The following is a 21024-nucleotide window of genomic DNA, read 5'->3' on the forward strand; positions in this document are numbered from 1 at the left end:
ACATCCTGCCTGTGACATCTTTTCCTTTCTGAACATTTTTTTAAACCTCAGAAAGGTTGAAATAGTGCCTTGATTCTTTTCGGATTGTTACTTTAAGTGATTATCTCTTCCAGTACAAATGCCCAGTTTTCTCAACCACCTCTTGAAGGCACCGACCGTGTATTAAATAGGAAGTTGCTTTAGTTTTCAATCCTTTGCTTTTGTATTCTCTTAGTACCCCCAACGCTGCTTAATAAAAGGGGGGCATTTCATCCCTGCTCGTCTTCCCTTGTCTTTGATGATTCCCATAGATATCCAAATAGCTAAAGGCAACAATGAATATGCAGGATGAGATTTCATAAACTTGGCACAATTGTCCATGTTTGCTCGGGAATGGGCCCTGGTGGATATGCCCTTCTCTAACTTCTTCAAATGTGATCTCCTAGTGGTAATCTACTGTGTGTCGGATGCGGACACTGCCTCCACTCTTCATGAAGCCTCTAAGGTAGGGATCGCTATCCCAGAACCAGAGATGTTCTGACTGCTCCAAGGGGCAAGAGGCAAGATTCGAACCCAGGTTTGTCCACTTCCAGATCTTTCTCCTACTCTACTGTGGAAGCCTCTCTGTAACTCTTTTACTCATTCAAATAGGTTTCCCCAAACCCCAAGGTTGTTTACACAACAGTAAGCAAGTTTGCTCTAGCAGGTGTGTGAACAGGAAGTGGACACGCAGCCATGTTACACTTCAGCTGTGTTTGGTTGCTGTACTGACCCAGCTCTTGCTCCTTCACTGTACTGCCAGAAAACAAACTTGACCCTCAATATCCAGTGAAAGGTTTTTGCTGTTCTTTGTCCAGACTCCGGAAGGTAGAAATTAACACAGCCACTTATTACAACTTTTGCAATTATTTTTCCTTAGTGAAATGGCCTCTTTACAAAAAGTCACTGCTTGTCTTGAGAGGATAATCATAATTTGGTGCCGAAAGACAAAGCAAACTCTCACAGAGTTGGAAGCCCTTGCGTTCTCCTCTCTTTCAGGCACATATTACCCGTATTTTATAGTTAGTAATATACACGTAGACCTATGACACACACACATAATAAGCCGAACAGATATAGCACATTATTATGCCTTGTCTAAATCACCAAATAACGTGCCGGCTGAACAAAGACTTCCCGCAGAGAGATTGCAGAAAGTGGCTTCTCTTTTGTCTGCCTATCCTCTCCTCATTCCCTCCTTGTTACTCACCGCCCTCCACCTGCCCCTCCTTCTGCAGGGCTCAAAGCTCTCCGTGCAGGGCCACAAAGCATCCCACTCCTCAACAGGTTTAATCTCTGCCACATTCCGGCAGGCGAATGATTAAGAGGAGGGCTGTGGAGAGCTGTGAGGACGACTAGATGGGGACTTTTCCTGGATAAAGAGTCCTTGCCTGGGATTATCTTGACTTCATTTGTAGTAATCCCACCTGCCCCCTTAACTGAGTTTGCTGTTCTGGAGGCCCCGGGTGGGGTGGGGGCAGGTGCACTGGGAGTGATTACGAAGAGCTCCCCAGATGACTTGAGGGGGAGGTGGACAGCTGAAAAGAGTCATCTAGAAAAGGGGCTAAGAATTCTGCTGTGTAGAAAGAGGATAGACTTGGAGCAAGTCCTTGCTGCTGAGGCAGCCAGGCATAGGGAGGGGACTTTCTTTAGTTTCCTTTTCTTCTTTCTTTCTTTCTCTTTCTTTCTTTCTTTCTTTCTTTCTTTCTTTCTTTCTTTCTTTCTTTCTTTCTTTCTTTCTTTCTTTCTTTCTTTCTTTCTTTCTATTTTCTCTCTTTCTCTCTTTCTTTCCCTCCTTCCTTCCTTCCATCTTTCCTTCCTTCTTTCTTTTAAAGATTTATTTATTCTCATTGGAAAGGTGGATTTACAGAGAGGAAAGACAGAAAGATATTCCATCTGCTGATTTACTTCCCAAATGGTCACAAAAGCTGGAGCTGGGCCATTCCAAAACCAGGAGTCAGGAGCTTTTTCCAGGTCTCCCACATGGGTGCAGGGTCCCAAGGACTTGGACTGTCATCCACTGCTTCCTCAGACTATAAGCAGGGGCCTGGATGGGATGGGATGTGGAGCAGCCGGTCATGAACTGGTACCCATATAGGATCCCAGAACTTGCAAAGAGAGGATTAGCTTGTTGAATCATTGCACTGAGCCCTGGTTCATTTCTTTAACATGCCAAAAAGAGGCCAAGCCACCCGTGTGACTTGGAGCATGACATTGACTGAGATCCAATGCACCAATAGCCAGTGCCCATATCCTAAGCAAGCAATTGCCTCTTCCCTCCCTCATTTTGAATTTTTTCCCTCCCTCATTTTGAATTTTTTCCATCTTTTTTTTTGCTGCTTTTGTCAAAAAGAGACATATGTTTCACTTCTCATATTCTTTTCCCAGTTATTTGATAATGTCCACAGATGTTCATACAAATACAGACAACAATTTGCATGCAAGCCTAAATTTTAAAGCACTTCAAGTATGATTCATATTTCTTACAAATGGAAAAAACAAGGATTTGAGGTGTAGAGGAAAGGTTTAGTTTCCACTCAAAGGTGGAATAATCAACAGAAAGTCAGGCTGTTGTGCAGCACTGAGCAAATAACTGGTACATGGTAAACTGGCAACACATGAGGTTGCTTGTGAGTAGTGAAGAAGTTGAAGATGTGATGTACAACATACTATGAGTGCTAGTTTGGGTCCCTGCTGCTCCGATTCTGGTCCAGCTTCCTGCCAATGTGCCCGAGAAAGCATTGGGAGGTAGCTCAAGTACTTGGGGCCTTGCCACCCATTTGGAAGACCCAGGTGGAATTAGAGCCTCTTGGCTTTGGTCTGGGCCAGCCTTACCATTTGGGGAGTGAATCAGCACATACAAGAGCTTTTTCTTCTCTCTATATATCTATATCTACATATAGATATAGATATAGATATATGTATATAGATATAGATATATGTATATACTCCTCTGCCTTTGAAATAACTAAATAAATCTTAAAAGGACACATGAAAAAAATGATGTGCCAAAGAGAATGAGAAGAAGAGGGTAGAAAATCATGGAAAAGCATTTGTTTTAAAAATGAACTAAAACAGGGATGTTATGAAGGGATGCTGATTTGAATGATGATAACCTGGACATATTAAGACTCAGAGGAAAGTTTAGAGACTTACAAAAACATTCAACTAGCAGATGGGGTATGAGAGATGCAGTTTGGATAGCTGAGAACTTTACTCCTAAGTATGGGGCATCTGTCCAAGGTCATAATTAAAGTTCTAACTAGGAAGGAATAACCTCTCTTAGAGCTGGAGAGAAGAAACGTTGTGTGAATAAATGCTCTCTCCTGAAGAGAGAAAATCAATACAAGCAAATAAAACCAAGAGGTACTCCACTGAGCAAGAGTCCTCAGGAGCCATTACAGCAGGGCAAAGATGGTGTCTGGTCAGCTTGAAGACATTTCCATGCCCTTGCCGAGTCTAAGGCCTGGTGGATTCCAGCACTGCTTCCCCAGGCCTATGGTCGCTTGGTGCAGAGACTGGGTGCATCGTGACTTTCATTGCATCTAGGCTCTTTGCTGTCCTGGCATTTTACAATCCTCATTTCTGCTCCATGCTGGGACTTGAGACCCTCACTTTGGCAAGTACATGCAGATGCCTTTGGCTCAACTTGTCCTTCTCAGGGTGAAAACTGAAGAAGCAGTGAGACGAGAGATCAGTGATGTAATTTTTCTCCATCCCACTTTTCTTATCTAAACATCAAAGGGATTTTTTTTTTTGGAAGGCCTGTCCACCTTTGTTGTCTCACATCTTATCCGCCTTTACATCTCCCGTTGTCCATCATCTGTAAAGCCACCCAGGAAGTGTTTGTTGAATGAATCACGAAGGTACAAAGGCCAGAGCAAGGTAGCATATAGGTTTACTCCCAGGCTTCAACCATACCTCCTCCTTCCTAGTTCAGTTCGAGGTTTCCTAACACGTGGTCCTCGGAATCTACTACTGTGCTCTCAGTTCCCAGTGGTGAATGAGAAAGATGGAGAATGTCTTAGTATGGGGATGCCATCTCCCATGGGAGCATCCTGCCTTTAGCTTACTTTGGGAATTTCTGTATTCAAAATAGGAATAAACTGGACTGTCTTCTGCAGGACATCTCGGAACCTGAAGCACACGGATATCTAGTGTGAATCGCTAAAACCACTGTTGAATGGGTAGCATTTCCCACTTACATTTAATTGTTCAAATTACCCTTTTCCACATTTCCTCTTCAAAGAAGATTTTGAAGAACTTATTTTTATGCAAATTCCACTTTAGGAATCTCTCATTGTTACTATAAAGTTGGAATTATATTAACAAAAATATGAGTTTAGAAACTAAAGTTATTAGTAAAGATCTTTCCAAATGTCTTCTGTTCCCAAAAATGGATTTTGAGAAAAGAAAACTAGCAAAGGCCTTTAATGGGTGAGCTATAGCATATTTCAATACTCAGATGTGGATTTTTGCAAACATATTTCATTTCATTCAAAATGGTAGTGCAAGTTTTGAGGCTCCTGCAAAGAGATGTTAAATCAAACTCTGGCATACCCTGAGTGCTATAAAATTACTCGTGAAAAAACTTGTCAATTATCAGAGTGAAATAAAAGGGCACATTTTCCTGTTTCTTTATTTAAAAAGCTACTTCCCAACCAAGCAGTTGACAGAATTCCATCCAGGGCTGAATGGATTGTTTCCCAGCAAAGTTATACAGGATGCTAAAACTAAGTCCATGGGTGGACTTAGGGCTTAGCTGGCATTGTAGGGGACGTAGGGCAGTCCTCCAAGGAGCTCAGGAAGAGAGAGACTGTGCATATGGACCCTTCACTTCTGTGAGTGGGCAGCTCTCAGAGGCCCCTTGGAAAGCTGCCTTTTGACCGCTGGGGAGATAACTCCTCTTGCAGTCTCACGATGAGTGGGAAGAAGGAAAATCCTTGGGAGCAGAACTGGAATGCCATTACAGGTTTTGGCTTCCATACTTTATCTCTCAAAAGGGAGAATCTCTGTAAATCACCACATTTTATCACTTGTAAGAGCTGGAAAACTTTCGCATTCACATGTAACAGGGAGCCTTAACCATAAGACTTAAGTTTTGGTTTGGCTGTTTAACCATTTGCGTGTCATTTCACCCTCGTGGTTGCGTCCCATAGGAGTTGAGACCTACTTGGAGGCTTCCCAGTACAGCAGTTGTGCAATCTGGGATTCAAACAGACCGTCAGATCATCTCAGCTTTTCATCTGGATGAGAAACAGGTCTAGAATTCTCTCTTCCGATGACCTCCTATATCATCTGGCCTCATTGTTTTCATCAGTCTCATCACTGTTGCAGCTCCTTTCTGGAATATTTCCCCTATTCTTTGGCGTTTCAGCCAATTTTATTTAACCATGGGAGGCTTCAAGACTCAGCTGATTGGAACAATAAATGCCACCTGATTCTCCTTCAAACCTAGAAGGCACAAACTTCATCAGGCATCAAAGAATCTCCCAGATTTACTAAGACATCCTTTTCTTCTACTTTCCTCGTATATGATTTCTATCTGAACAGCCTGTACCTCCCTCCTCAAGATTGCCTCAAGTCAAACCCTGACATGACTACAAATGCAAACTCTTGGATTAGCTGCCTCACATCCCTTGGGGTTTTGGCTTCCATACTTTGTCTCTCTCCCTTCCAGTTCTCTGAGTTGTCTATCAGCTTTTAATCTTCCATTTTGTTTCGACTGCTTTCCCTCTTCCTGTCTTGGTGTCAGCTCTCAAATCTGTGTGCTAAGAAGAAAAGCAAGAAAGTGAAGAGTCTGAAACATGATGCCCCACAGACCTGTCTAATCCTGTTTCCTGGTGTAGTATGGGGCTGAAAGAGTGGTATCTCAGAACAATAACCAGCGGACACAAGAAAAGGAGGGGGAGCGGGGCATCCCCTCCTTGTCATTTATCCTGGCAAATGCTGTCAGCAGGCACAGGGGTGCCTTAGGGTCAGGAGATTAAGGCAATGCCAGATTGTTGCTTTCCTTAGTATAATTTGGGAAGAACGTCTGTTGTCCTTGGACTGGAAATGGCCACAAGAACGACAGTTAAACAGAGTGTTATGTTCTGGCAGGAGGAAGTCAAGTCAGGTTTCAGTGGCGTGGACATAGCCTCAATAATGTAAGTGACCATGAAAGAGGCACTTACTGCTGTTGCTCATTTTATCACCAGACACATGTGGGTAATGATGATCTCACCGCACACCTCACTTACTGTAAGTTTTAAAAAAAAGAGAGCTGCAAAAGGACTTTAATGGATATATCATATGAATGATGGCATAGTTATTTGTCTTGCAAGCACCACTTTCGCTGGTGGAGTTCTTCAAAGGGAAGTATTAAATTCCCAGGGATCATCCCCCTGGGCTATATTGTTTTGTGGTTGATTGAAAAGTCTGAACAATTTTGGTTTGCAGCTAATTTATGTAAACCTATTCCTACCTCTTTACAGACGTGAGAATGATCTGTTGGCCACTAATCACAGGGTTTATTTGAATGCCCTGGCTGGCTAAACAAGCTTCCCAATCTTTAAAACAAACGTGCATCACTCCCACATCTGTGGGCTCAGCTGAGAAGAGCATTCTGTCCTGTCCAGGGAAGGCCAGTCTTGTATCCAACTGTGTCAGTAACTGACCTTTCCTTTAATTTTTTTTTTCCTTCTTGCTTGCTGTCCGTGAGCAGCTTTGCAACACGCAGCACACCACAGGGGACGTTTTCAGGGTTTATGACTTTGGAATTTAACTAGTATTTCATGTCATCATCATCGGAAGTTCAAGGCTAGCTTTGTTTACAGAAGGAAGATCCCATAGAGCTGCCTGTCGATGATGAGTTTGCAGTGAGGTAAATGGAGAGGCGTCTCTGGAAGGAATCGAGCACAACCTGGGGCTGTCGTTCGAGGTTGTTAATTTCAAAAGGGACGAGGAGGAAGGAGCTGTCGTCATGTAAAACCAGATACGACATCTTTGATAATAAAGTGACATAGATCCTCGCTTCATGGAGAGCTTACTTCTTAGATAACTTCCAATACTTCTGCTTGAAGAAGTTTTAGTAGAAAGGTGAGCTCCCACCATCGTCCCAGTTCTTAAAGAACAAAACAAAACAAAAGTCTGTATTACTTTCATTTCTCCTTGTACTCAAATGTCTTTGGGGCCCACTGTTCTTACATAGTAGGAAACTGAAGCTTATCATCTCTCAAATAACTTAGACTCATGAGCACAAACTTTGTGTAAATGGACAGCATAAGACATGTGTAGGCATAAATACAATCATTTCTAACGTGAGGCCTGCAGGGTTGCAAAACCAGATGGGAAAGGAGCCTAGGTCCCCTTGAGACTTGCTTTCAGCAGTGTTCGAACAAGCCCCCCTTTGTATTTGATAGAATATTAGTGTTTCAGGCCCAGTGCCAGTATCCTAGCGGCTAAAGTCCTTGCCTTGAACACGCCTCAGGATCTCATGTGGGCACTGGTTCTAATCCCGGCAGCTCCACTTCCCATCCAGCTCCCTGCTTGTGGCCTGGGAAGGCAGTCGAGGACGGCCCAAAGCCTTGGGACCCTGCACCCGTGTGGGAGACCTGGAGGAAGTTCCTGGTTCCTGGCTTCGGATTGGCACAGCACCGGTCATTGCGCTCACTTGGGGAGTGAATCATCGGACAGAAGATCTTCCTCTCTGTGTCTCTCCTCCTCTCTGTATATCTGACTTTTCAATAAAAAAAAAAATAAATCCTTTTTTAAAAAAAGAATATTAGTGTTTTAAGACCTGGGTAGGGAATGAGTACAAGGCTGTCTCTGAACAAAATGTGTGAGCTGCTGTTTTAGTCCATTTCTGCTCCAATAGCAAAGTGCTTGAGGTTGGCTAACTTACAAAATAGAGATTTAATTGGTGCACAGTTACATAGACTGAAAGCCCGAGCAATACAGCACTGGCTCTCGTGTGGGTCCTCCCTAGCTCTACCGTGTCGTGCTGGGCAGCATCCAAAGGGTGGGAGCTGACGTGAGACAGGGAAATCACACATGGGACAGGGACGGGGGGAGAGGCAGTGCCCAGGTGCTCTTTTCGTAATAACCTTCTCATGAACACTAACCAGGGTCAGTTTCATCCAAGCCACAGCAGGTGCAGGTGCAGGGAATGGCGAGGAAGATGCAGGAACAATGTGTAGGCTAGGTCAGGAGAGAGAGGGCATCCCTCCAGGGCTACCTGTGTTCCTAAGTTCTATCATGGTTCTCAGTACAGTGTGGTCCAAAGGGGTAAAAGAGGAGAAGACCCCTCTCCACGTTGCACTTTGAGGTATTGCTGACCATGCAATGAGAAGAGGCGGGTGTTCAAGGATACGATTCGGGGAAGACAAGGAAAGCTGTCTGTTTCTCGTCAACTTGGGAACTGGCTCCTCCCACAAATAGGAACGGAGCGAGCACCGATTCCCATTCCTGTGGCTCACAAGCCAGGTCATCTCAGGATGGCAGAAGTTGTTGTGGAGGGGCCTACAGACCAGTGATGGCTTAGGAGAAGTATAAACAAATTCCAGACTCATTTCCTTCCCTCATGGGTGAATGAGGGCGCTGAGAGAGAACCAAGGACCATAATAACCCATGCAGGGTACTCATGGGTGATATTTCCATGTTGCTTTCTTTGTACTCCTACCCTGTCCTCTTCTCTTTGCTTCCGGTCTTTGTCTTCCATTTGGCAGCCAATATATGATTGAGGGCTACACATAGTGCAGACGTATGCCAAAGCAGTTTTACACAGGCAATGACAGCAATTGTAAGCTAAAGCGTAGCCTATTTAGTTCATCTCTAAATGAAAGGTAAGTAGCTCTTTAGAGACTTGTTTCAGGGTAATTGTGTTCTGGTGGATCATCAAGGTACTCCAATCTCTATGGATAAAAATAAAGGCATACCCCTGGGTCTTTTGTTTCTCCAGGGCTCAGTCAGGATTTGCAAAGGCCTTGGTGGCAACATCCTTTCCCTGGTCCCTGGGTCTCTAAGTCCTGAGGGGGAGCCATCAGCTGGGCTTCAGTGCTTTATCCATGAGTTCCCTCCCTTTCTTTGCCTTAGGAGATAGGACAGGTTGTTAGGATGGTTGTTATCGGTTTCTTGAAAACATTTGCAGATTAGAGCTACGGGCCCTGCTAGGTATAGGAAGGGAAGACTTTATGGGGAGGAGCTCCTGCTGGGTTTAGCATTGTCGTTAATTACCACCTCCTGGTAATGGGTTGCTAATTTGTTATTTCCCTTTATTAGGTCACTGCCTTTTTAGAGCTTGGAGGGCCAGGAGCTTGCATCCTTATCAGTCTTACCTGATTAGGGTGTAGGGAACTGACAGTGTTTTTAAGAGACACTCTCCTTGCTTCTCTTTCACTGCCTTAGACCACTGAGTAGCGGAGTTCACAATTCCCTTCCATCCCATATCCAAACAGAGCTGAAACAATCTCCTCCGAGTTCAAGTGGACGAGAAATGCTGTTCATTATGCAATGTTTTTATTCCCAGAGAGAAATTCATAATCCATTACCATAAACTCACTCGCCAGTCAGTTTTGCATGATGTGGGACCAAGTGGGAAGAAAATGCTGACTCCTGTTGCTTTCATAACGTGCTGGGGTGGAAACTCTGAGAGCCGGACCTGGCATCCGGAGACCGAGCGTCCAAGTCTGGGCACTGCCACAGGTATCTGGGAAAGTCATTTCAATTTCCCAAAGCTTGATTTCTTTATCTGTAAAATTAGAGTCATGATTTCTGCCACCACCTGGGAGGGAAGAGAACTAAAATGAAATATTTTCTGAGAAAGTAAAATGTACACAGCGTAGTGGGACTTTGAATAAACGTAATCCAAATAAAAAAGATGCCTTCCCCCAACTCGCTCCCTAATGCGACCCTCATCTGAAGCTACCTTATGGAATGCTGACTATCGAGCCAGGAAACATGGAGATTTTTCTCTTGGTTTGAAATTTCACACCCTCCGTCCGTAAAGAGCTGGATCCACTGCAAGGGCCAATCTCTTGATGGCTGTCTGGGCGACTTAAGTAGACTTGGACATTCCGAGTGTGTACATCTCACTGATCTTTTGCTTCAGGGGCTTCAAATGCCCCTAACATGTCACAGCAGAAGTGACTTCCGCCGCTTCATGTTCTAGAAGCTCAAGGCTCCAGCAGTGACTCCGGTGGAAATGGAGGCAGATCTCAACAGGCTGATGAGCGGGCAGGTCCAGCACCAACCACAAGAACACCAGGCTGGTTGCCAAGTTTCATCCAGGAGGGAACATCTCTCCCGGAGTTTATAACCCTGCAAAGGAGGGAGCTAATAATGAAAAGCTGCTCCACGCCCTTAATACCACAACATTACTCATGAACACCTTGCTGTTAATTAGCAGCGGTAAATACCACAGTTATTTCAATTTTTTTTCTTACCCCTCTCTCAAGTTGCAACTCTGTGAGCCTCCTGGCAGTGGGATGGAGAGAGGAATTCATCCCCAGGAAGTTTCGGAGGTCTTGCTGGAGAACAGAGGGAGCGCCCGTCATTCTGCCGGGTCTCCTCATCTAGGGGCCAAATCATTCTGGTTTTCACTGTCCACGCTCTTGCACCACAGGTAGGGTGTATGGCCATGACTTCTCTGGAAAGTTCAAGTTAGAACCTGCTGATCTTTGAACACTCCAGCAAGTGCTTATTTGATATAAACAAGTCTCCAATCGCCTGCGAGCCTCCTTGCTTCCTGAGAAGGCCTCCAGAATGATGGGGTAGCTCTTACCCAGTGTTGACATGTGGCCTTCCCCTCGCTCCTCTGCTTGGAAGCTCTGACTCAGGGAGTGTTTTCCAACTCTGCAACAGCTCCATTCCCCTCACCTAGAGGTGAGTCTGGGAGAGGTTCAAATTGGACACAGCTTGTAACAGGATTTTTTTTTTTTTCATGTTTTCTCCTAAACTCATGCCACGTACTAAAGAGATGAGGATAAATAGGGTCTGAACCTGACCTTCAGCAAGTCTCAGTTGAATAACGCAGATGAGGAACAAGCTCAGCTTCAACGTTAAACCGTGCATGCAGTGATGCTGAGGTCCAGGGTCCTGGGATCATCCACTCACGGAGCAGCCTTTGGTTAGAGGGGGCAGCTGTGGTGAGCTCTGGAAGGGAATAGAGGAGGTTTTCAGGTAAAGAGTGAGAGTATGTGTGGAAGATCTCAGGGTGCGGAAGAGCAAAGCACATTCCACACAGTGAGATCATGGTCATTGTTATGGGTAATTGCTTACCCCAGGTGGGACGTTTCCTATGGGTTTGCCTGCTTTTCTGAATCTCGCTTCCCTATAGAATGGTTCCCACATTTTCTGCATCTAATAACTTAATGCTAACACACTACACATCCTTGAAACATTCTTGGAGGTATCATACAGCAATACTGAGCACAGACACTGAGGATTTTAAGTCTTTGATGTTTATGCTCTTTCTCTTCATCTCCACGGATGTATCTTCGTCTTCCATGGACTCCTAACAATTTTCACTTATCCAAGATTCGTTGCCTTGGAAGGTAGTATGTTCAAATTCTTCTCTTCTAAAACCTGTTGCTGTTCCCAATTCCCTCTTCTTAACTGTTGTGTCGGTGTGCAGTTGGAGGAGAAAGGGATATGGCTCCCAGTGCCTTTTCTCCAACATTTATAACATAATTCCTTTCTTAAGCCCTGGTGGGACAACTCTGTCTCTTCTGCAGTCAGCTTCTCCTAGTCTGTGGTCTCCAGTTTGGCTTGCAGCTTCCACAAACTCCACTTCCTGTCCCACCTCCATCCTGCACGGAGGAGCCTAGGAATGGTGAGATTTCTTGGAGAGACCTATGGTCAAAGGTGCACGCAGTATTTTCGACTCATTTATTCCTCCATCCATTCCTTCACTCTTCCTTTTTGTACCAGGCACTATACCATCTGCTAGAGCTGCAACACTGTGTCCAGCAAATGGCACCTGTCTCCTTGAACTTTGCAGTTACAGTCTCTGATCTGTTTCTGCTATGGCTATCCATCATGCTCACCTTTGGAGACCTGATTCCCTAGTTATTTGACACGCATCCAAGAAGGGCAGGCACTACATACGAGAATACTGGAAAGCCATGCTTCCCTTTTGAGAGGCACAGAAACCACTCTTGATCTGGAGTGGCCCAAAGTTCCAGCAAGGCTCAAGGCAGTGAAGGACAAGGTGTTACTGCTGTTTTTGGTTCTAGGCAGCTTCACAGTGAATTTTTTATTTAGGCAAGAGATCTCAAAATCCAACCAGCATCTGTGTTGTCCTTGGAGGTGGCAGTTTTTCTGTTTCTAAACTTGGGCCCTCTTCATCCACAGGCCTTGACATTACAGATGTCTAATTCTCAGTAGAAGATCTTGGAGAGGGACCCATAGAGCAAAGAATAGCCTTAGATCACAATGACTGATACAGCCTCTGGGATGGTGCTCTGTCCCTGAGCCTCTTGAAGGAGCACAGGTTCTGGCTCTTTCATCCACTGCCACTTCTCCAGTGCCTAGGAGTCTGCTTGGGACAGTGAGTGCTCAAGACATTTTTGTGGGATGAGTGGTTTGAATAATCATTTTGACCCAGACACAACCACTCAGCTGCCAAAATCTTGTGAAAAGGAAGGCGAGGTGCTTTTTCTTCTTTGGCTTAATAACAGTCTACTGGTACTGTTGTCTTTTATATGCCTGCTTAGCTCATTTTGAAGGTCCAATAAATATTAATTGATGGACAAGAAACTCTGGGGTTTGGCTCCAGCTGGATCCAAGTACTATTTTTTGAGGAAGTTTATAAGAGCAGGGGAATGTAGGATATTATGCTGTGAGTCTTGAGACTTTTGGGATCCCCTCCTTCTTCTCCCAAACCCAAAGCCTGGGAGAAATGGGTGGGGAGAGAAGGGAAGCACCTCTAATTATATCTTCGGTTATATAATTACATGCTCAGGTTCTCACTGGTGGTGGGTTTTAAAACAGCTTTGAGTACTTTCAATTTTGAAATGCTTTGTTTTCTCAGGCTTTGCTTGATTCATCATTCTTGCTCCTTCCCCCAGTGCCTTCCAAAGGAATTTGTTATCTAGACTTGACAAAACTGAGATGCATGACTTGCTGATGGTGGAACAGCGGGACCCAAATGTCCTGGATCCCCAACCCAAACCTCTCAGCTTGTGGAAGTACTCTTCATGGAAGGACCTTATCAGGCACAAATAGAGGTTCTCTTCATCTCATTCCCAAATCGGCGGCCTCAGCATCACTTGGGTAATTTCTAGAAAGGCAGTTTCTTGGACTCCTCCCTGGAACTCAGGGTGGGGCCTAACCATCTTAAGCATCTTCACAAACCCTCCAGGGGGTTCTGACGTGTGTTCAGGTTTGGAAATCCCTGCTCTAGATTTTAGAGTCCAGAACAGTGTTTCCCAGCTGTGGTGACTGTACATAACAATGACCCCACCCCAGACTTGCTGAATAAGAAGCACCAGACTATTGTTTACCTCTATGCTGCGCTCCACGGATGCTAATGATGTTGGGTCCTTGCTGTATACCACTGTGTCAGAATGCTGCACTTTGGATTGAACATATGTTACTAGGAGTGAAGCTTTGCCAGGGAGGCAGATATGGTGGGACATAGGCAGGAACCTCGCACATCCTGTCCAAGAACACAACCAGTTCCCACATGTCCCCCTAGGAGTGCAGCATCAGCCATGCTGCCTGTGGATATGCAGAGGCTGCAGCTTGGTGACCTATGGGAGAGGGCATCATCCCATGGCTTCAGGAGCAACTGAAATGGTCCCTGTGACATCTCAAGATACTATGAAAAGAGATAAGGGCTCACCTAGTCGGGAGCATAATGGGACCAACTGCTGCCATATGGTTCTGCCAAAATCTAGAGACTTAAAGCTGTGGACTTTACAGGGCTGTCTCTGCTGCAACTGCTCAAGAAAGAAAGCCACCCTAGACAGCATGCAACTGGACGTGCATACTTCTGTTTCAACCGAGCTTTATTTATAAAGCCAGAGAGTGGGCTGGTTTGCTCCTGAACCATGAACCATAGTTTCTTCTCTGACACAGACAGGAGATCCACACATCAGAGTCACTGGAAGACTTGTCTTGGTTGCTGTAAATCAACATCTGGGCCCTGCTCCCGAAGACTTGGATTGTTCAGAGGTGGAGTCCAGGAATTTTTATTTCCTTGACTTTTTATGGCTCCCCTCTGACTCTTGTGCATAGCTACGATCAAGAACCACTACTATATGTATCTTTTTGGTAACTAGTACTTCGTCATCATGTTCTTAGAACTTTCAAAGTATGAGTCAGATCACACAACACTCTAGACTTTCGATAGTTGTCATAATAAAATTGGCCTTCTTGTCTTGCAGCGTGCTTCAACATTTTGCCCCAGAGATCTCTTTTATCTCATTTTCCTGTGGCATATGTCCTCTGGCACCCTCACCATGTCTAGACTATTTCAAACATTATCATGTGCCATGGTTTTCACCCTTGTATTCTCCCAGAAAAGCTTCTGTTGGAGTTGTAACCAACTCCTCACTCTGTATCTTTGAAACACTAGCAAACCATTTGTTGTGTTCATGAATCTGCAAATTCATCTCTGTTTCACAAAATATAAGCAAGGGCAATTTGGCTGGGGTCGGAGGAGTAGTGTCAGTTCAGCTGAGCTGCTGGGCAAGAGCCCCATTTCTCCCCACAAGGTCACTTCCAAGAGTTTGGACTTCCTTAAAACATGGCAGCTGGAGATAAGAACAAGTACCCCAACAGAAATGCAAACTGGGAATCTCATCTGGTCTGAGCCCAGAAACTAACAAAGCATGGATTCTAGTCTAGTCAATTAGCCCTAACAAGCACACAGCCCTCCCAGAAGTCAGAGGAGGGGGCAGAGACCCCACTTACTTCTGTCCTCCATTAGAGCAAATATGCACATGGGATGGTACTTCAAAAGTTTGTGGGAAAGGAAAATTGAAAGATAAGTTTATTTTAGTGCAGAAAATTTGAAATCACATGAATGAAAGGTCTTCAAAAAGTTTGTAGGAAATCCATATTGGAAAATAACTATACACACATTTCATTTATTTCTATTTTCTATGAACTGTCTGAAGTATCCTTATACACTAATGACCCTTACTCTTTTGGGTTCTGTGTTCTGACATGACTGTATTAGAGGAGATTTCCTGATCACCACACCTAGGTAACATCCCCATTTCTCATCGACACTAGTACTGTTGATACCCTGGCATTGCTTTATGGCTTTCTATAGCCCTTACTAGTAGTAGATACACTGTATATTTGTATATAACGAAACTGACTGAATTACTTTGTGCTGGGTGCTTAGTGAACTAAAAGAGAAACCCAAAGCCTAGTTTTCACCTCTAGAAATTGTAGGTATAACAGAAGGTAAAGTATAAAATCCACTTATAGGAATTATGAGAACACTTGAAGTGTTTGGATCTCTATTCATCCATAGATATTGAATGCTGGAAATGGGGTAGACTGTAGCCGCAGACACTTCACCGTGCCACATAGTATCGATAGTAACACACTGGCAATCGTGTACCTCAGCTGGTTTCTCAGGGGACTTTTCTTTTTTTTCTTTTTTAAATTTTTTTTAAAGATTTATTTATTACAAAGTCAGATATACAGAGAGGAGGAGAGACAGAGAGGAAGATCTTCCGTCCGATGTTTCACTCCCCAAGTGAGCCGCAACGGGCCGGTGCACGCTGATCCGAAGCCGGGAACCTGAAACCTCTTCCGGGTCTCCCACACGGGTGCAGGGTCCCAATGCATTGGGCTATCCTCAACTGCTTTCCCAGGCCACAAGCAGGGAGCTGGACGGGAAGTGGAGCCACTGGGATTAGAATCGGTGCCCACATGGGATCCCGGGGTGTTCAAGACGAGGACTTTAGCTGCTAGGCCACGCCCCCGGGCCCACTCAGGGGACTTTTCTTTAGCATAACACATGCCATGTTTAAACAAATGAGAACACTTTCTAATCCTAAGGTGTAATCTCACCTGTAAGATGCTACTCTTCAGAACATACTCCATTTTTAAAAAATTTGATTTCATTTTTGCCAAACATGTGCCAGCTGAATCAAGCACATTTTACTGACAAGACATGCCTAATCAACCAACTACGCTGTGACTCACCATTGGTGAAAATGAGATTCACTCCTTGCCAGGCCTTGGATGCCACCTCCAAAGTTTATGTTGCAATTTAATTGCCATAGTCAAGGGGAAGACATTGGAAGAAGTGATTAGGTGACCAGGACATTTCTCAACCAGGTCTAGTCCCCAATGCCACTACTGGTGCAGATTTAGCTGTCACTGGGTGATTTGAGCATAGCTATCAAGATCCAAATGTTGCCCACACAATCCAAGCTTTGGTTGTTCTTGACCTAAAGTAGGTTTTGCATGGATATCCAAATGGTTGGAATATTGTTTAACTACAATGTTCTTATTGCAATGTGGAGACGACCTTGAAAGAGTGAGACAGCCCTGGGAAAATCAGAAACTGTTAGAAGTCTACTGAAAATACTCAAGCAGGGAATGGTGAGGACAAGAAGTCATGGCAGCAGGGTACAGAGAAAAGGACCAATTCTTGCAAGTGAAGTCAATAGGGAATACTGTGTGCTCAAATATACAACTGGGAGAAATCATTGCGACTTCCAGGTTTCTGAGTCGGTGGCCACTCAGGTGGCATGGAGGGCTCTGAATACATGAGAGAATGATTCGTATGTGGGCATTGTGGGGGCCCATTTGAACAGGCTGACTTGGAGGGATTTCTGGGAGACCCACGGAGAACTGATGGCAGCCGATTAGGCAGGTGTATAAGCCCAAAGTTGGAGGAGAGCTGAGACTTACCTGGGCACACAGACCTGTGCTTTGTCACCAGCAAGTGTTGGCCTGGGGCCTTGGTCAAAGGGGCAGAAGAGACTTGCAGGAGCGTGGAACCAAAGGGAAACGCAAGGGCTGAAAAATGGTGTCCAGAGGCCGAGAGAGCTGAGATGTCAAGTCTACAAGAAGTGCCAAGCAGGTCCAACGGGATAGTCTGAAGGACAAGCCACATGCTAGTCCTTGGGTTAATCATAATGAGTCACCAGCAGCTTCACCAGGGCCGTTGCTGTGAGCTCTTGGGGAGAAGCATGGTCCCTGTGGATGGAGGGCAGCCTTGGATTTTCCAATCATGAAACCTTCCTTGAACTCCTGCTCTTCACCTTCCTGGCTTCAACAAGATGTTTGTTATCTGGTGAGACAGATCATGCCAATGTCAGCTAGAGTACCTGGTAAACAATAGGTGCTCATAGAATTGATGTTTGTTAAAGGAAACTCCATTTGTGGAAAGTGACTTTGTCTCTCTGAGGAGCATTGTCCTGAACTGGGCTGAGAAGCAGGCTTAGCGTCGTTACGTTGGAGGCTCAGGAAAACATACGGGGAAGACAGGTGCTAAATGAAAACAGTGACCTTGGACTCGGGGCTCTGCCTTCTTGAGCCTCAGCTTCCCCACCACCAAAGGACCATGCTAAACAAGTTTGATGTTGAGAATGTGGTCAGTTATAAAAAAAACTATGATGACCACCACTCTGTGTTGAAATCATCACCCCGTGGTCAGCATGGACTGAGAATGCCCCATACTCCTTCTCCACATCTTTCCTGCCTCTCAACAGTCCTCTGGAGAAGCAACTAGAATCCTGGTGGTAGACACGAGAAGACAGAGCGTGTCAAGGTTCAGTCACATGCTTCAAGGTCATGCTGCTGCTCAGTTCCCTGGGAATCTTAGTGCGAAGATTTCGACCATCTGTTTCAAGACCCTGGTATCGCCGTTGCCCCTCAGTACAGCCTGGAACCAGCGACTCCCTTCTAAACACTAGAATGCAGCAAAAATGGTGGATGTTACCCCCAAGGTTAGATAATGGAAGGACTGTGATGGCCATCTTGCTTGTCTTCTTTTAGTCTTACTGTGTGTCGGTCAGGGTGCTTCTCTCTCTCTTTCTCTGCAGAAAAATGAAGAGACAGCCTCTATCTGCTTGATCTCTCCCTGGATGCCTGCACTGCTGAGCCAGGCTGAAGCCACAAGCTGCATATGGGTCTCTCATGTTAGTGACAGGGGCCCAAACACTTAAGCCACCTTCCTCTGCTTTTCCCAGGCCAGTAGCAGGGGATGAATGGGAAGTGGGGCAGCCAGGATGCCAAGTGGTGCCCATATGGGGTCTGGCCTTGCAGATGGCAGATTTATGTGCCACGCCACAATGCTGGTGCCCTATCTTCCTTTCTAATGGAGTGACTCGAGCCATGATCAGTTCAGTGTTCATTTCCCTCTATGTGTCCACAGCTTGGCCAGTTTGAACCCAGTTTCTTGGTGGAGAAATTGAGTTTTGGAATAGTCAGCCCAGAATCAGGGAACTTCAAACAGCACCCTGTTTGGAACCCAGGCCTTCTTGGTCCCCACGCTAGAGGCGTGGCTTCCCCAAGGTCACCAAGGCCCTTCTGCAGGGGGCACGCTCTCGCACTCCACCCAGCAGAAGAGACCAGCAGTGTCTGGGGGAGGAATTCCTTCTGCAGAGCCCTCGGCAGCCAAGTCCTCCCGGCTGTCTGCACATCCACGCTAATAAACGTCTCAGCTCACAGACAGCGCCAATAAGGCGAACTGTGAGGAGAGGTCACGCCTGTCACTTCGGGTTTACCACGACGAGCAGGACCCGTCTGATGAGGCTCCTGGCTTTAGCCGTTGTCCGGAGAAGCAGACAGCCCGGCAATTTCTCCCTTAAAGACCCAGCCGTTCCCTTCCCAGACATCCTCTTGCTCTCTTTCCACTATTGAAGCATGCCATGGCCCTCTGCATGTGTCTGCGTGCATGCCACACATGTGTTGTCAAGTAAACTGGAAGCAGTTGGAACTTTCTCTACTTGAAAAATGTTTCCCTAGAAGCTGTCTCATCTGTTGTCCTAGGAAGTGAGGGGTGCAGGACAGAAGCAGGCGCTGGAGTACACAGTTTAAGCTGCCGTGTGGAACACCTGCATCCCCACAGCGATGCTGGTTTGAGTCCTGGCGACTTTGTGTCTGGTTCAACTTCCTGCTGGCATTAGCACCTGGGAGGCAGCAGGTGGACGGACCAAAACTTGAGTTCCTGTCAACCTGCTGGGATACACAGAAGAGGTTCTGAGCTCCTGGCTTCGTTCTAGCCCAGTGCTGGTTGTCAGCTTTCGGGATGTGAACTGACAGAGGAAACATATCCGTGTGTGTGGTGGGGGCAGGGAAGTAACTGTCTCTTTCTTCCTCTCTCTCTGCCATTTCAATAAACAAATATATACACAAATAAAGTTTTCCATGGGGCAGGGGTTATCTCCTCCATCTTACAGATGGATATAACTGAGACCCACATGTTACCTGGGTCCCCCAAGGTTATGCTGCGAACCCCTTAGGGGTCCCGAATGTTAATCTTCCCCGAGACCTTGTCCTGGAGAGTGGGGTGTCTCTTCACATCTTTTTCTAAGACAGCCCGGGGCTCAGACGTCTCTCAGGTTTCTCCCAGCTTCTGACTCTCCCCAGAGGAGAATGGAGGAATGCTTCGAGTTTGGTTATTCCCCAGGAACCTGTGAAGGAAAGGGAGGCAAAGAGGAACAAGCCAAGGTTGCGTCAGGGACTGGAGGGAATCTAAGAATCAGTTGGGCCAGGCCCTTCCGTGATGAACTGAAAAGCAGGTCGCCATGGAGAGATGGGTGCCTGGGGTCAGAGGGCAGGCCACGACAACATGAGCCCAGCTCATAGATCTTGACCTGGCATGATTTTTTTAAAGCAACTCTATTTTTATTTGAAGGGCAGAGTTATTTGAGGCACAGACCTTCCATCCACTGGTTCACTCCCCAAATGGCTGCAATGAAGCCTGGATCCATGCGTGCATGGTCCTAAACACTTGAATCATCCTCTACTGCTTTCCCAGACCACAAGCAGCAGAACAGCCAGGAGTTGAACCCATAGGGGATGCTGGCAAAGCTTGGCTTGCTACAATGGCACTGGCCTCAAATTGGCACCATTTTGCTCCTTGTCACCAAGAAAGTTCTACAGGCTTTAACAGAATCGCGTCCCTTCCTGCTTCCTAATCTCACTTCCCCCAGGAGCCGGTTCTTCCTTGAACTCAGCTAAACCAGATTTTCTCGATCTGCTACACGGTGATTTTTACCCTCTGTTCTGTCAATCTTCCCCCGCGGCCCCTCCCATTACTGCCCTTGCGCACCTCCCTGCTTCCACTCCTGGGGGCTTCACCTGTTGTGCTGCCCTCCCCCACCGCCTCCTCCTCTCCTTTTACCCTGTCAAGCTGTGAGTAATGGGTCCTCTCCTTCAAAGAGGAAACAAGATTGATGACAGAGAAGGAGGCCGCTGAAGATCTCCCCGCTTCCCACTGCTCCTGCGGATTTATGAAGGGTTCATGTCTTCCCTCTTGCAGATAAGGCCCAGCCCAGCCTCGCCCACCCAGCGCCGCATTGCCTTGCCTGCAGCCGTGGCAAGAGGGGAAGCCTTCCGAGATGGGTGTGCAAATGGGACCCCTGGCAGGGCGTGGAGGCTGCTTTCTCAGACCAAGGGGAACCCAGGCAATTGCTCAGACATCTCCTGGCCCTCCAAGCCAGCAGGAGCTCTGAGCTTGTTTCAGTGGGATTAAGGAGGTGTGGACCTTGATGACCTGAAGAGAGTGTTGGCAAGGAAGACACGGGACATCCAGGTAGGTTCAAAACTAGATAAACAACTGTCAAACGGGACAAGTGTAATGACTCATTTTGACACTATTCATTGGCCTCATTTTTTGATGCCACAAAACAGGATAAACTTTCCAGTGAGCCAAGTAGACGAGTCTGGTTTTGTACATGGAAAAGGACTGAAGAAATTAGGAAAAACAACTGAGAAAGTAGCTGTCCATTTCAAAGTTATTTTCGTTAGAAGGCAGGGACAGGTAGAAACACAGCAGAAAAACAATCGTTTGGTGAACATCAAGTTGCCTTTGGCGTGAGGATT

General features: G+C 45.9%; 1 long non-coding RNA gene across 1 annotated transcript in view; it reads left to right on the forward strand.

Annotated features, from left to right (window-relative positions):
* The window catches only part of LOC131482378 (uncharacterized), an 88011-nt gene extending 67311 nt beyond the window's left edge, over positions 1 to 20700 (forward strand). Inside the window, exons 4-5 of the long non-coding RNA XR_009246940.1 lie at positions 6495 to 6664; positions 20462 to 20700. This is a non-coding gene — a long non-coding RNA (uncharacterized LOC131482378). The remainder of the gene's footprint in view (positions 1 to 6494; positions 6665 to 20461) is intronic.
* The last annotated feature ends 324 nt before the right edge of the window (positions 20701 to 21024 follow it).

This window comes from Ochotona princeps, chromosome 17, assembly GCF_030435755.1.
Source record: "Ochotona princeps isolate mOchPri1 chromosome 17, mOchPri1.hap1, whole genome shotgun sequence".
In the NCBI taxonomy this organism is placed as follows: Eukaryota; Metazoa; Chordata; class Mammalia; order Lagomorpha; family Ochotonidae; genus Ochotona; species Ochotona princeps.